General features: G+C 43.9%; 1 protein-coding gene across 1 annotated transcript in view; it reads right to left on the bottom strand.

Annotated features, from left to right (window-relative positions):
- The window catches only part of DNAH11 (dynein axonemal heavy chain 11), a 3,642,058-nt gene that overhangs the window by 2,239,074 nt on the left and 1,387,574 nt on the right, over positions 1-15,410 (bottom strand). The window lies entirely within an intron of this gene.

The raw sequence follows: 15,410 nt of genomic DNA on the forward strand, positions 1-15,410 counted from the left end.
CTGTCGTCGAGAATGTTTGATTTGCGGTATTTTTGTCCTCTCGCGGTTTGTAAATACAAAACATATTGCATTACAAATGCTATAGGTATCACATTTGCGAAAGTTATAACTATTGGCATTGTAAATGACAAAGGTATTAATTTAGCTATTTAAAAAAAAAACATAAATAAAAACTTTGCCATTTACAATACCAATAGCTCAAACTTTCCTAATGCGAGACCTATTGCATTGCAAATGCTTGTTTGTTTATTGGGACAATTGTTGAACCCCTCCAGGATTCTGGAATTCTATTCAGCGATCAAATTTCCAAGAATAAAGTTTGCATGATGTCCGCCCACTCTTTGTTCTTTGCTTTGTAGAGGGCAAGTGGAATGCCATTTGGTCCCGGGGCGCCCTCTTTCCTGCCTTTAGCTATCTGTTTTTTGATTAGGTCTAACTGATGGCTCCTCGATGACTCTGAGAGATTGGTATTTATGCCTGAATAGGCCTGTTCCCGTGTCTCTGGCGTGCACGTTTCCTGCTTTCTCTCTGGAAGCCTGCTAGTCCCCATTTGGTCTGCTAGATGTTCTGTGAGGTGGTTGAAATGACTAGAGAGATATTTTAGCCTGTTCTCTTCGGAGATGCGAGACCCAATTTCTTTGGATTGCGGGCGCATGATCCCATAACTGTTTCCCAGAAGTGGACACTGTTGTTACTGTTGATGTCATATAAGAGTCATTTTCACCATCTCTCTTAAAATTCCGTTTTAGTTGTTTGAGCGCTGCCCTTTGGTGTTTCAGCAAAGCTCGTAAGCTGATGTTTCCAGGGGCTTTTCTCAACTTACATAGTGTTGCGTTTACCGATTTTTTAGGTTTCCTTAGTTGTACTCTCTGTTCTTTTTTTAGATTGTTTTTGCTGCCCTCTTTGCAGAGGTTGTCTTTTGGGAGGGAGGTAACTGCAAGCTTTTTTAGCAGTGTAGCAGTAAAGTGCGCCCAATAAGTAATATGGCCGGCTGTAGTCGATGCTTGAATATCGAAAAGTTGAAGTGCAGCTTCGGCCTGGAGGTTCGTATTGGCAATAGTGCATTTGATCCTTTTTTGATTCAAGGAACGAATCAGCCACATATTTGTATCTGGCCTTATTAAGGTTGGCATGTTTGCTATTATATGAAATTCCTGGGGTCGGTGATCGCTGTTGCCCATATCGCCCATTCTGAAACCAGTGATGTAAGGAAATAACGAGGCTGGTGAAGGTGTCGTCCAGAATGGAGCTCATTGTGGTGGAGTAAAAAGAATTTACTGGGGGAGACGCTGCCTGAAATCTTCCATTCAATGCCCGAAGGTTTTGGTGTTCCAGATCGTTGAGAAAGCGACTTTTACGATGTTTTTCCTGTCTAGTGGGGCACTTCGTGATGGTATTTTGTAAATTCTGTTTAGAGCCAGTACCCCCTCCCCTTCTGCCGAGCCGATGAGATCTTGATTTAAGTCCCCTGTCAGAAGGAAGAGAGGATTTTTCATCTGAGTGACGTACTCGGCCAGTTGATTGGTGATTTTGGTTGAGTCTTTCACTTTATTTTTTGGATGTACATATAAATTGAATATGCAGACCTCCGCTTCTTTTTCCTCAAGGACAATGGTTATTTTAACTAGTGTTGTATTAGGGATTGAAGTCATTAGGGTTACTGACGCTATTGTTGTAGTGGAGACGTAGGTAGCCAAACCACCTGAGTGGTGGCCAAACCTGCTGGTCCTTGAAGTTGGTGTGGGAAAACATGTATAGCCCTTGATGTGCTGTGGGTCTTTCAGCCAAGTTTCTTGAAGCAGTATTGTAACAAAGAGGGAGACATAATGCAGAAAGTCCGGATCATCTAGTTTTGTAATTAATCCGTTGATATTCCACGAGCAAAGGCCTAGGATTCATTCCCTTCCCCCACTGTAAGTGCTGTGTCGGTAGCGTCAGTCCTCCTCGGGGTGTATGATGATAGTCCGGGACAATGCTTCCCTTGATGAGCCGTGATGTATCTCAGGAATTGCCTTTGCCCATAAATCTGGTTGATTGCCTATTAGTGCTCATTTTTGGTGAACTTCCCCGTGCACATCTGAGTACACTGTTAGAGTATGCCTGATGTGACATTGTTGCTGAGCTCATCATGCTCAGAAATGGTAGAGGGTAAGGTGGTTTTTGAAAGGGGGCAATGCTGATGCCCCAGTTGTTAAAAAGCTCCTGCTCAGCTAAGATCAAGTCTGCAATATTGCTTGAGGTTCAGGTCATCTTAGTTGCCTCCGAACTTTGAGGGTTGGCTGCAGGTAGGAATTCTACAGACGCTAAGTCCATTGAACTTATTCCCTCCAATTTTGGGATAGATTTCATTAGTCTGAGGATATTGCCACGATTTAGCAAGTCCTGTTGGCCCTTTGATGTGTATTCGGGATAGGAAACCAAAACCTCTGTAGACTGACGTATATTTCCTGGTATTAGTTGTGTCATTGTTAATAAGTGTGTTGTGGCCGTTATTCCATTGTTTGGTTTTTCTTCCTGAATTTCCAGACGCTTGCTTGCTCCCACTGCCATGGAGATCATTAGATTTGGTTTTGTTATTGTGTGTTTTAGCGGAATTTGCCTTTGTTCTTTCCCCTTACCGTGTGGCTGTTTTCCCAGTGGATTCTCCATTGGTCTGAACGTAATGTGTGTGCTCATCGTGTCTGTGTCCCTTAAAGGTAAATTTTGGTTTGGCCTAGCTGTTGATCTGTTAATTCTTCTTCTGTCCCCTATGTAGGTATTTAAAGTAGGACTTGTTCGATTGCTTTCTAGTGGACTTACTGCCTCTAGGTTGTATGTCTGTTCGCATGCTTGCCCTAGTGGTACAGGTTCCTTAGATAGGGGTCTTGGATCTCTCCTTGGATCTTGACCGTGTTTCCCCTGGGTGGACTTTCCATTGTCAACTTTGGGTGGTGAGCGCATCTTCGGTATTGATAGATTTTGTTCTTCATTTTGTTCTGTTTTATCTCTTGTTGGCAGATCTAGGCCCTTTTTTCCTCATGTTCCATGCTTATTCGGTTTGGTTTTTACTGTTGTTCGAGAGTGCATGGTAACAAGTTTGCCTGTTGTGTTGGCCCTACATCGCTAACGTTAGTTGCATGTTTATTCTGGGCGCCTGCGAAAATAGAGAATACCTTTATGGTGTTTGTTTGTGTTTTTTGGTTGCGCCCTTTCCTTTTTAGTTGTCATCGCTGGTTGGCGTTGAGTTTTTGCAAATTCCCGTTTCCTGTAAGAGCCATCTCATACTTGTACTTCTCAGAGTTGTCCTTTGGTCCTTTGACAGGTTTTTTCCTGCTGGGTATTCCCTCTGCGCTTTCGGTAGTGGCCAAATCTTTTGTTTGGTTTTCTGCTGTTGTATTTTTATGTCGCTTATGAGGCCTGATAGCATTGAGGGCAAGGTAGCTAATTTGTCGACCACCTGGTTACAGTTACAACTGAGATAAGTATATGTTTGTGCTCTCATTATCGAGCCATTCAGGTTTCCCAGCTTATTGTCAATACCGGCTGTGAAAACTGCCAATGTATTCAGAAGTGTTAGTTGTAACTCCATCTTCTATAATTGGTATTGCAGTGCTTCGACGGCTAGTTGGATTGTATTTAAGAGAGAAATCCAGGTACCATAATTCTGTTTTTCCTGAGCTCTTTCTCATGAATGCTTTTGTTAGAGTTGTGGGCTGCCCAATTGGTGGCCCTGGGAGACTCCTGTCGGGAGTTTTGGTGAGGGTTCTCTTTCTGGTCTGGGTTGTAAGCTACAAGCATGTCTTCCCATTCAAGTGTGTTTAGGTAAGACACCATTGCCTTACCGTTTTCTTTCTGGCTTGGGTCCTGGGACCTTTCCCCTGATCCTCCCAGTTTAATAGGCACGCTGCCTTGGGCATGGCCATGCAAATCTAAGACTGATGAAGGTCTTTTGATCGTTAGATCTATTGTTTTTTTGGTGTACTGTGGATTCTGGTCACCATGCTCATCGAGGGGCTTAAATTTGTTTCCCTTGTTTGTTCCTCTTCTTTTATCCTTAGTTCAGCCCTGAGCTCCTGTTTAGCTTTGTTCCTATCGGAAGACCAGTTTCTCAGGTTGTCGTCTAATTGTGGTGATGTAGTGGCAGTTTTTTACCCTTTGTATTCAGCCGATAAAATCCTCTGTTTACTGCCCGGGCACCCTACTAGAGGAGCTTACTCTTTGGGCTGACTCAAACCACTGAATCAGACAGGTTTTCGGAAAATGACTGGAACATCAACAAAAATTCTTGCCATTTCTTTAATAATCGATGCAGCAAAAACATCTAAGATCCCTTTACATCTGTGTTACATCGATTTCAGCACCGCATTCGATAACATCGAGAGAGGCAGACTATGGGGGAAACTTGCGCAATGGGGCTTAGCACAGTCAACCCTAAATATGCTGATGCTTCTCCACACGAACACCTGGGTGCAGGAGAACCTAGGAAGTGGCACTCACCGGTCCTCTAAAGTGCCAACTACTAAAGGACTGAAACAAGGGTGCGTGCTCGCGCTAACGTTGTTTAATCTTTTTATGGTGGACTTACCAAAAGCACGCGACGCCTGCAACTCCCACTCACCAAGGGTAGCCGGGAAAACTCTGACCAACCTTATGTATGCAGATGACTTATTCCCACTCAGTCATACCTACATTGGACTCCAACGATTATTGACCGCAATGCAGAAATACGCCACAGAAAACAACTTAAAAATAAACCTCAACAAGACACTAACAGTGTCAATAAATAACAATAAAAAACAACAGAAGACTTGGTTTCTTGGAGGCACAAAAATAGATCCAGCTTGTGAGTACAAATATCTGGGAGTCACATTTGATAAAGAAGGTTCTTTTGTGCACCAGAAGCAGGAAATAAGAAGGAGAGGCTTATTGATCGCCATGACATTGAAAAACCTGGCAACCCAACTGATGGGTCCGACCATGACCCCGTTTCTAAAGGTAGTTCAGTCCAAACTGCTTCCTTCGATTACCTATGGCAGCAAGGCAATGCGGGGAAGAGATTCTAAAGACCTGGACAGTACACAGGTCAAAGCCTACAGAACAATGTTCTCCCTCCCGTACTACACATCTCCGGCTCAAATAAGACTGGAGTTTGGCCTGCAAAAACAAGACTTAGCCAGGTACGGGGCATATATCATATGTTGGCACAAACTAAGAAGCACCACTACAGATACACTAAACTATCTGCTATGGCGCGACATACAACGCAGGAATGTTTCGGAGGCAAGAAACTACCTTCAGCTGCCCTTCAAAGTCACAAAACTCTCAGAACTCTGGGATGTACAACTTGGTCATAGCAATTTCAAAAAACTAGTTTGGAAGAATGTAAAACTACTCTCACTTTTGGAGGATAAGGCATCATTCTCAAAAATAGCCCATGCATGGATGACCCTAAACTCCTATAAATCATTAACTTCACAAATATACTTCAACCAGGGTTACCCCAAAGTCACAAAAATGATCTTTCTGAAGCACAGACTAGGGATTATTCCATGCACAGGGCACCTACCACCATGGCTGAGGAAAGACAGGAAAGAAACATGCAGGCTATGCAACTCCAACAACGTCGACATCCTTCATGTTATCTGCTCATGTGAGGAGCTGCAGTATGCACGACAACTGCTCCTTAAAGACCAATTCAAGCAAAAAGGGATTTGCACCATAAGGCAAGTGGTGCTCACCTGCCTGAATCCGTCAAACACCAAACTAAATTGCAGATTTGTGAAATTTCTGACGGTGGTCGAACAGAGAATGCCTAAAATGGCCGGAAATGCTACAGAGCCAGGCTGACTAGCAGATGGACAATAGGACCTAATAACATTATACTAAACACTTCTATCTAGCACCAGCGGATAACTTTGTGCAAGCAGAGTCCATGCGCTAAACACAGCATATTGTCGAAATGGACGAGCGCAAGCTAAAACGGGGATCATTTCTTCCCAGCAGTTAGTATGTATGTATGTATAGACGTTCTTGTAAAGCGCTATCACTGTCACCCGCCGGGCCCGCCGTTAGTGAAAAAGCGTGTCGTAACTAATTTATTGATTATCTCTTAAATTGTAACTAATTTTTTACTTCTTGATTTTTTTAAAGGTTTTAAACAATGATGTTTTATGAATATTTGTAGCATGTATTGCACTGGTTTTATTTAACTATGCAAAAATAAATAAACTTCAAACTTCTACCTGCATGTGATTTCTTGTTCTCTCCGCTGAATGCTGCTTCCCCACTTAAAATTCTGCCACCATACATCCCTCATGGTTACACTCACTGTCCCCAAGCTGCTCCTTTCTTATAACAAAGATACACCAAAGAGATTTTTCCTAAATTTACCACACCAAACTGTGAGTCCACCATTTTGGAATGGTAAATTAAAGCAAAAAACAAAATAGTAACTTATTCATGATAAATGTGCACAAGTGTATGGTGACAATGGGACCTCTATAGTGTCCTGATGCTTAGGTCCTCATATGTGTGATGACAAATGCACATGTATGCTCCTTTGCACCATATTGTTGCCAAAGCTGTTTGCATTAGCAAACAAGCAGTTTTAAGTCTTGTCTACAGACAGCTTTAGTTGTCTCTTGTTGAAGGCTGATTGTCTAAAACATTGATAACAGGTTTTGGGTCAGTCCCTTGCTCTTGCATGAATTGCTTACTTTATCACATTTCCCTGCTTCTTATTCAATGGTTTACCTGCCTGTTCTTCCTTTGTACAGCCTCTAGAGAATTTCTTGCTTATTATGCTCTGATTAAAAGATAAGTCCAAGTACCTATTACATTTTGTTTAGCATTCCACTGGAGATCATGAGTTTTCTTGCCCTCTTCTCCCTCTTTCTCCTGTGCGGGTTTCCCCTGTGTGTGCTCTGTTTTGGTCTCCCACCTCAGAGCTAGGGCGCTCAGTTTCCCAGCCCCCAAAAGTTCAGCTCCCCACTCCTTTACTTCCATTTCCTCCTGCTCCTCCATTCCGCCCCTTAACTATTTCAATTTTTTTAAGTGAATTTTTTTCTTTTTCCCATTTTAGGAGGGTTTAATAATAATAATAATAATAATAATAATAATAATAATACCTTTTATAAAGCGCGACAGCTACCTCAAACAGAGGGGTACTGGCGCTAATGCAGTCAAGCAGGGAAAATAGAGCGTGAGGGGGCTAGCATTGGCTGAATATCCATGTCTTCAGTGCTTTCCTGAACTCCAATTCAGATTGGATTAATCGAAGTCTATCAGGGAGGGAGTTCTATATTCTGGTCATCACCACTGTAAATGTTCTGCCTCCAATACGGGACTTCGCGAATTGGGGTTCGCACAGCAGATTCTGGGAGTTCCATCTTAAAGAACTTTTTTGTTGATAGGGGTGAATCAGTTTCTTAATGTAGCTGGGACAGATACCTCTCAGAGCCTTGAAAGCTATCATCAGGGCCTTGAATTCTATCCATTTAGCAACTAGCAACCAATGGAGCTGTTTGATATGTGGAGAGATGTGTTGTCTAAAAGTTACTCTTCTGATTAATCTCGCAGCCACATTCTGCACCATCTGCAATCTCCTAATTAGATATGCAGGCAGCCACAGGTAGAGACTATTTGCGTAGTCCAGCCTCGAGGTCACTGTTGCTTGGACATCAGATCTTCGACAGCTCTCAGGAATTAAGTGTAGAAATTTCCGCAAACCTCTCAATATGCCGAAGCAGGAGGATGCAATAAAGCGTATTTGGGTTGAGAAAGTCGGGTCAGATTCCCATTTCACACCCAGATTTTTCACTGTGGTTGAGGGGCAGGGGGAAAGACCCATTTCCTCCAGCCACCACAGTCCAGCTGTTGGTGGGGGATCCTTGCCAAAAAACAGGACCTCAGTTTTCTCTGCATTAAGCTTTAGCTTATTAGTGTTCATCCAGCTGGATAGATCTCTCAGGCATCCCCTGAACCTCGCAATGGAATGTGCCGATTGGTCCTTGAAGGAGAACACCTTCTGGGTGTCGTCCACATAGGAGATCATTTTTATTCCCCATTTCACAATGAGTGAAAAGAGTGGAGCCAGATAGATATTAAAAAGTAGCGGGCTCAATGCCGACCCCTCTGGTACCGCACACCATAGAGGTTTGGCTTCCGATTTAAAAGGGTGAAGAGTGACCCTTTGCCTGCAGTTGCGGAGATAAGATTTTATCCAGGCGAGCACCGTCCCCTCCATTCCCGTCCACTTAAACCTAGCCAGTAGGATTGGGTGGTCTGCTGTGTCGAAGGCGGCGGACAAGTCCAACAACACTAACATGGCTGAGTCTCCACTGTCCACCTCCATTCTTATAGACTCTGCCACCTCCAGCATAGCTGTCTCTGTGCTGAAGCCCACTCGAAAACCAGACTGCGTTTCAAGCAAAATGTCACAGCTGTTAAAAAACTTGGTAAGTTGTCGATGGACCAATTTTTCCAGCATCTTAGCCAGTGCAAGGAGAAGAGAGATCGGGGGGTAGTTTTTAAGATCACCTGGATCAGTATTGGGCTTCTTCAAAAAGAGTAGAAGCATAGCATGTTTCCATATAGAAAGATGCAAGTAGTGAGTGAGCTGTTCCATAGAAGGTTCAGGGTGGGATAGAATGTGGGCGGGTGCTTCCCACAGTTTGGGGGGTAGGGATCTTCTGGGGACCCTGATTTGCATTTCAGAATTTCTACCAAGTATTCCTGAAGTGAGATGGGGTGACATTTAGGCGAGGAAACCTCCCCATCGTGGATATCCTCAGTTTCCGATTCAATAGTATCCATTCTCGTTGTGAAGGCATTGTATACATCATAGATTTTTTCTTCAAAGAAGTCCGACAGTTTTTCACACAATGATGGTGACAATGGTATTTTACTTTCTAGTGTTGCTGGTTTAGTGAAGGAGCTAACTATCTTAAACATTTCTTTGCAGGAGATTTCCGTGGTGTTGGTTCGCTTCACTAAGTAGTCACTTTTAGTGACTCTCAAAGCTTTGTGAAGTTCTTTTAGAGCATCCTTCTAAGTCCTTTTAGCCTGGGGGCAGTATACTTTCCTCCAGAGGCGTTCTTTTTGTTGGCATTTACTTTTTATTACTCTAAGTTCCTCCGTGATTCATGGGGCCAAAAGGGTATTTTTGGGGATCTGCCTAGCCTAACTGGGGCTAGGTTGCCCAATGCGGCAGAGATCCACCCAGCCAGGGTATTAGCATCGGTGTTAGGGTCCTTGGTAAAGTGGGATTGGCAATCCAACAATACTGGGCCTAAGGAGTTCCGAGTCAGTTTCTTTCAGTTTATTTAGGGTGTATTTAATGTTTTTCCACCCCGTTGTGGTATTACTCTCCTACATGAAAATGGGACCAAGAAATGTCTGTCCAGACCAATTGTTGTAGTAACTCAACAACCAAGGATGGGATGTTTGAAAACACCAGGTCTAAGATATTGCCAGGACAGTGGGTAGGGGATCTTACATGCTGCGTGGGATTTGCCCTCTTGAGTCACAACATCAGCTAAGATGCCTGAATACAATTAGGGTCTGAAACGTGTAGGTTAAAATCTCCTAGGGCCATATAGTTTGCGTACTGTAATGACTTCTGCACAAGGAAATTACAGAGATCTAAAGTAAGGCTGGGAGGACAGCTAGGGGTACTATAGATTAATAAACCAGTGAGAGAGGACGCAGGTCCAGTTTTTATACCGAAATGTAATCCTTCAATCACCCCCAGATTCAGGTATTCAGAAGCAGAGATCTCCACTCTTTTGTTTCCTGGTCAGTTTGCGCAACAGTCTTTGAAGCCTGGCGGGATAGCTTATGCTAAAACCAGTCTAGACTCCTCTTTTAGCCAGGTTTCGATCAGGAACATCATATCCCAGTCATTAGTTGATAGGGACAACCAAACATCTTCTGTGTGTTTGAGCAGAGACCTGCAATTAATGAGGCAGGCTCTTAATCTATCTCCTGAATTCGCTGACTCCAAGTTAGGGGGAGTATCTCTGGTGTGTCCATGTATTCCCACTGAGTACCCTGTGGCCATATTACTATTTGTGCAGGCGTATGGGAGTGCTACATTCATTAAATTAATGGCATGGCCTGCGGGGCAAGCCTCCTTCCTCAACTTCAATAGGGATTCACGTGTCTGGGAGATGGTATTACCAGTATTGTGGAGGGAAGTGTGGCTGGTGCTGCCTGCGGTTCGGATGCAGACAGGTACAGACAGGCTTGCCTTTGGCGCACCTTCTGTGCACCGGCTGCGCGTGTCTGCTGCACGTCAGTGCACACATGGACCTTAAGTGTGCTGTCACCAGAAATAAGGCAGGCCTAGGGGGAGGAGCCGCATCCCTCTGAACAAACTACTAGAGAGCCGCATCGGAACGAGGACCAGCGAAAGTGCACTATGCTAGGTATTACAAGTATAACAGTATTTAGAGTTAAAAACAATCTTCAATGCAGCCAAGAGCTTGTGCTAAAAATAGATTAAAATCAGCCCCTCACGCGATGCTTAACAACCACTGTGCATCCGTGCACACATGGACCTTAAGTTTGGTAGTTGCAATTAGCCATAGGGCACTCCTTTTTATTAATTTGCTTTTACACACAGTATTTATTTCTTTATTTTAATTTCAGGCTCTAAGATAGGAGCCCACCATTAAGAACTGGAAACAAAATCCCCAAATGACCGCCATGTCACTACATATGCACACTTATATGCCATCATTTCGGTGCCACCATAGCATGAGGACACATATGTGCTTTTGCATGCAAGCATCAGTAATATCCATTTTCCCCTGCTCATGAACAGCATCTGCTAAAGACAGTAGCAAGCCAAAAGATGCAGTAATGCCATTGAAAGGAAAGACCTACTGGTTTTGTCAATGCTTGTTCTTTTTTGGTTCTTGAACTTAATTGGTTGTGAGTTTTGTGACAAAACATTCTGTTCAATACAAAAAATACATCTGCAAATATTAATATAAAACTGTGCAACATTCTTAAAAACCATGTAGCCTATGAGAAATTGTACGTTACTTTGATGTGTATATTGACTTCCATATCGTTTTAGTAACTGGTTTATGGACAGGGGGAAGGGGCTACATGGATAATCGATTTTAAATATACTGTGAAACATTAGGTAAACTGATTTCTAAATAGCATCTATAGCATTTTAGGTAAATATGTGAGCCTAGTCTCATATTTTATAGACACCTCTCTGATATTTCACTTCTCTGCAGCTTTTTGACCATTAATCCACTTATGACCTAGTTGCCCACCTTCCCACAGGTTACAGCGTGCCTCATGTGGACTGCACACATAAGAAAGGAGACAGCCATGCTGCAATCAATATGTGCTCCTGCACACTTTCCAAGCAGGTTACACTCAACTCTATGGAGATGATAAAAGCCACTTCCCTCTTTCTGCAATGCAAATCGCAACCTTCCATCCCATCTACAGGTTTATTAGCAGAATAAGGACTTTATTTAAGAATTCCCAGATGATCTCGCCACCTCATCTGTCCGACATGCCCACACCACCCTCTTAAATGTATTCAACTTGCCAAACAATATAAGCTCAAACAAAATAGGAGGCATCCTATTTAACCTCACTGAGATATGCAACATAGTACAGCCTGTCGCACAACCAACATTCTCTAAAGGCCACATCCTCAATCCTGTCTTCTCAACATCACCAACAATCAATACAAACAACCCGTACCAATCTATTTGCGGGTTTATAACGCGCTTGAATCACTCCTACCGGAGTATCTCTGTGCCCATAACACCAGAAGCATGATCAAGCTGTCAGTGGATAGCAAGTTGCTTCTGAAAAAGGAAGGTTTTGAGCTTCTTTCTGAAGCTTAGATGTTCAGAACATTGCCTCAGTTCAAGGGGAAGCTTATTCCATAAAATAGGACCAACTACAGATAAAGCTTTGCCTCCCTGTGTGGCCTTTCTAGCAACAGGCACTCTCAGGAGAAGCTGGTTGCTGGACCTAAGGGACCGAACCGGGTTGTATGGAATGAATTTATCTCTCCAATGCGATGGCCCTAGTCCGTTTAGGCTCTTATGTACAGGTCTTAAATGTTACCCTGTTACGGACTGAGAGCCAATGCAGTTTATCCAAGAGAGATTTAGACCGTGTTCTGGGGGGGGGCATTTAATACCAGCCTGGCAGCAGTATTTTGAATCATCTGCAGTTTGGCTAGTACTCCATCATTGGCTGACAGCAAAGGGCTGTTACAATAGTCAAAACAACTAAGTATCAGAGCTTGCACCAAGGTTTTCCTGGTGAAGTCTGGTAGCAGAGGAAAGACCTTTCGCAACAGTCCGATAACATGGAAGCAGGAACCCACCGTGATGTTACTGTGCTGCTTAAAAGAAGTTCACAATCCAAGCGCACTCCTAGATTCTTCACAACCAATTTAGGGTCTGGGACCGGGCCAAGGTCTTGCGGCCACCAGTCCGGTGTCCATAAAATCTTTGCTTCCCCAAAAAGTACAACGTCCGTTTTACCTACGTTGCACTGTAGGCAGTTAGAAGACATCCAATTTGCTACCGTCTTCATGCCACTGCAAAAGGACGTTTTCACTTCGTCGGTAAGGGTTTTAAAAGGAAACAGGAGCTGGGTGTCATCCGCGTATGATACCGGGATGAAACCGAACTCTCTCAAGATTTTAGCCAGGGGGGCCACATAGATGTTGAAAAGAGTTGGCCTCAAACAAGAGACATGTGGCACCCCCTTGGTAATCTCAGTTTCCACTGAACGAAATGTACCCATACTAACCGATTGAGTCCGGTTAGATAGGAAACTTCTTAACCAGGCCAGTGCTGTACTCACAAGAACGATCTTAGCAAGTCGTTCGAGCAGAATCTTATGGGATATAGTGTCGAACGCTGCCGACAGATCTAACAGCACCAATACTACTTCATGACCCCTGTCCTGGTACATGTGTAGATCATCCGTTACTGACAGTAGTGCCGACTCAGTACTATGCTTCGGCCTAAAGCCAAATTGCGAATGATCTACACTGCCGGCCTGTTCGATATAGCTCGAAAGATGCTTTTTTACATGTCTTTCAGTGAGCTTTCCCATGAAAGAAAGTAGGGATATTGGTCTAAGATTAGACAAATCCGTGCAGGGGATTGTAGTATTCTTCCTGATAGGTCTTACCGATGCCTTTTTCCATGCCATGGGCACTCGGCCTTCAGTCAGTGATAGATTCACCAAGCGCTGAATCCTTGTGTCCAGAGTCCTAATCACCACCGGCATCATTTTAGCTGGAATAAAGTCCAAAGGGCTCTCACTCTTAGTTTGACTCACCAGGCATTGCACCTCATCCAACGAAATAGGAGGAAATGTACTGAGAGTGGCTGAGCATGTTTCTTCTTCAGCTAATGGGGATGATGTTCCTCCCATAGAAAGCCGGTTGGTATTGACGATGGTATCATAGATTTTATCTATCTTCGTTGTAAAAAATTGCGATATTTCATCGCATAGCTGTTGTGAGGAAAGTTCAACACTCTCACAAGCTACTGGTTTCACAAAGGTTTGAAGAATTTGGTATAGTGCCCTGGAAGCATTGCCTGCGGCTGAAAGAAGGGACGCAATGTGGTTCTTACGAGCGGTCCGAATAGCCTTATGATAGAAAGTAAGAGCTGACCAGTAATCTTTTCTGTCCTCCATTTTGTGTGATGTTCTCCAGACCTTTTCCAGCTTTCTGGCGGCCTGCTTTAAGGAGCGTAGATGTTCCGAAAACCACACTTCCTGTTTATGTGCAGGACGTGGATGAAACACTCTCACAGGGGCAACCGCATCTACCGCTGTACGAATGGCATGATCGTATTTAGCCAATGCCACATCAACTCCCTCTGTAGGATTAAGAGAAGGCTCAACAAACTTCTCTTGAAAAGCTTCAGAGGTCACCTTGTGCCATTGTCTCCTAGTATTGGGCAGTGCTACAGGTCAAGGGAGAACTTTGCCTAGATTCAATGTATTAAATTCCACGATAAAATGGTCTGTCCATTTTACCTGGGTGGGAGTGAAGCAGTTGATGTTTGAAGTATTCGAAAAAATAAGATCCAGGGTATGCCCTGCCAGATGTGTTGGGCCTATGTTTTTCTGTGTAAGACCAAGTAAAGCAAGATCTGTCAGTAGTGACTGTGCATCACCACACTCCTTCGACTCACTATGGACATTAAAATCCCCAATGAGTAGGAATTCACTTCCAGGATCTATATGTGCGGCCAGAGTTTCCAACAAAGTAATGGAAAAATTTGCACAGGGACCAGGAGGGCGATAAACTAAAGCTCCCTTACGACCTATTTTAATTGATATATTAATCTTAAAAATCATCAATTCTAAATCAGAAGTACTACATTCTTCTAGAATTTAGATAGAAAGGTGACTTTTATAAACAATGGCTATACCTCCCCCCATTTTAACTGGGCGATCCAATCTTAGTATCCTATAGCCATCCGGGATCCCTATTGTAATTGCTGGGACAGAGTGTGGTTTTAACCAAGTTTCAGTAAGGAAACATAAGTCTGGCTCACGTGAGGAAATTAACTCCCAAACTTCAGAGTAGTGTTTAGGTAGCGAACGAATGTTACACAATAAGTTCTTGCAACCTAATCGCGTGTTGGGTACCAACTCTCTAATGGACACATGCTGAAAATCAGCCAGTTTTTTTTCATCCCATGATGCCTGGAAATGACAATTTTTACAAGTGAAAGGGTCCTCTGGTGTTTTTTCCATCTCACCTGAACATCCCGGCTGAGAGGGTATACGTAAACCTAATAGGTCTCGTGCAGTATATTTTACCAGAGTAGAAGCAGGGCAACCTGGGACAGCAGTTAATAATGCCATAGCCCCTGGCCCCGACCAGTCGCGGACGGGCGCAGGCGGGCTTCTCTCTGGCTTGTCTCAGGCGCGTCCTCAGGCGCTCCCCTGCACGCGACCGCTGCGCGCTCAGAGCGACGAGAGGGCTAAGTAGCCCCTCCTTGAGGAAGACTAGACCGCTACCCGCTTCGTGCTAGCGGAAGTGGAGTGAGTGTCTGGCTCTTACCTGTCCGCCCTCCGCTCTACGGCGCTAATTGCCGAGTAGGACGGGGGCAGGCAGGCTACACCATCGAGCAGACTTCCTTGAGTATAAGTAAGTTTCAATCACCCCAGTGGCACCCAGCAGCGTGAAAAATTATTTTAAAAACAGCGATACAAATTTGTTTTTTAAAACTATTCAGGTTGTGCGATATTGAAGACATCAATATCGAAATTTCAAAACATAAAATGCTTGGTCCAATTTTAGTTAAGCTTGTGATAGCTAGCTGGCGTCAAGCGGATCAGGGAGACACTGCCACTGTCCTCCCTAGCTGCGGTCAGCCGGCAGCTCCTCGCTGCCTAAATAGCTCCTCCTT

The sequence above is a fragment of the Lissotriton helveticus genome, chromosome 10 (assembly GCF_964261635.1).
Source record: "Lissotriton helveticus chromosome 10, aLisHel1.1, whole genome shotgun sequence".
Taxonomy (NCBI): domain Eukaryota; kingdom Metazoa; phylum Chordata; class Amphibia; order Caudata; family Salamandridae; genus Lissotriton; species Lissotriton helveticus.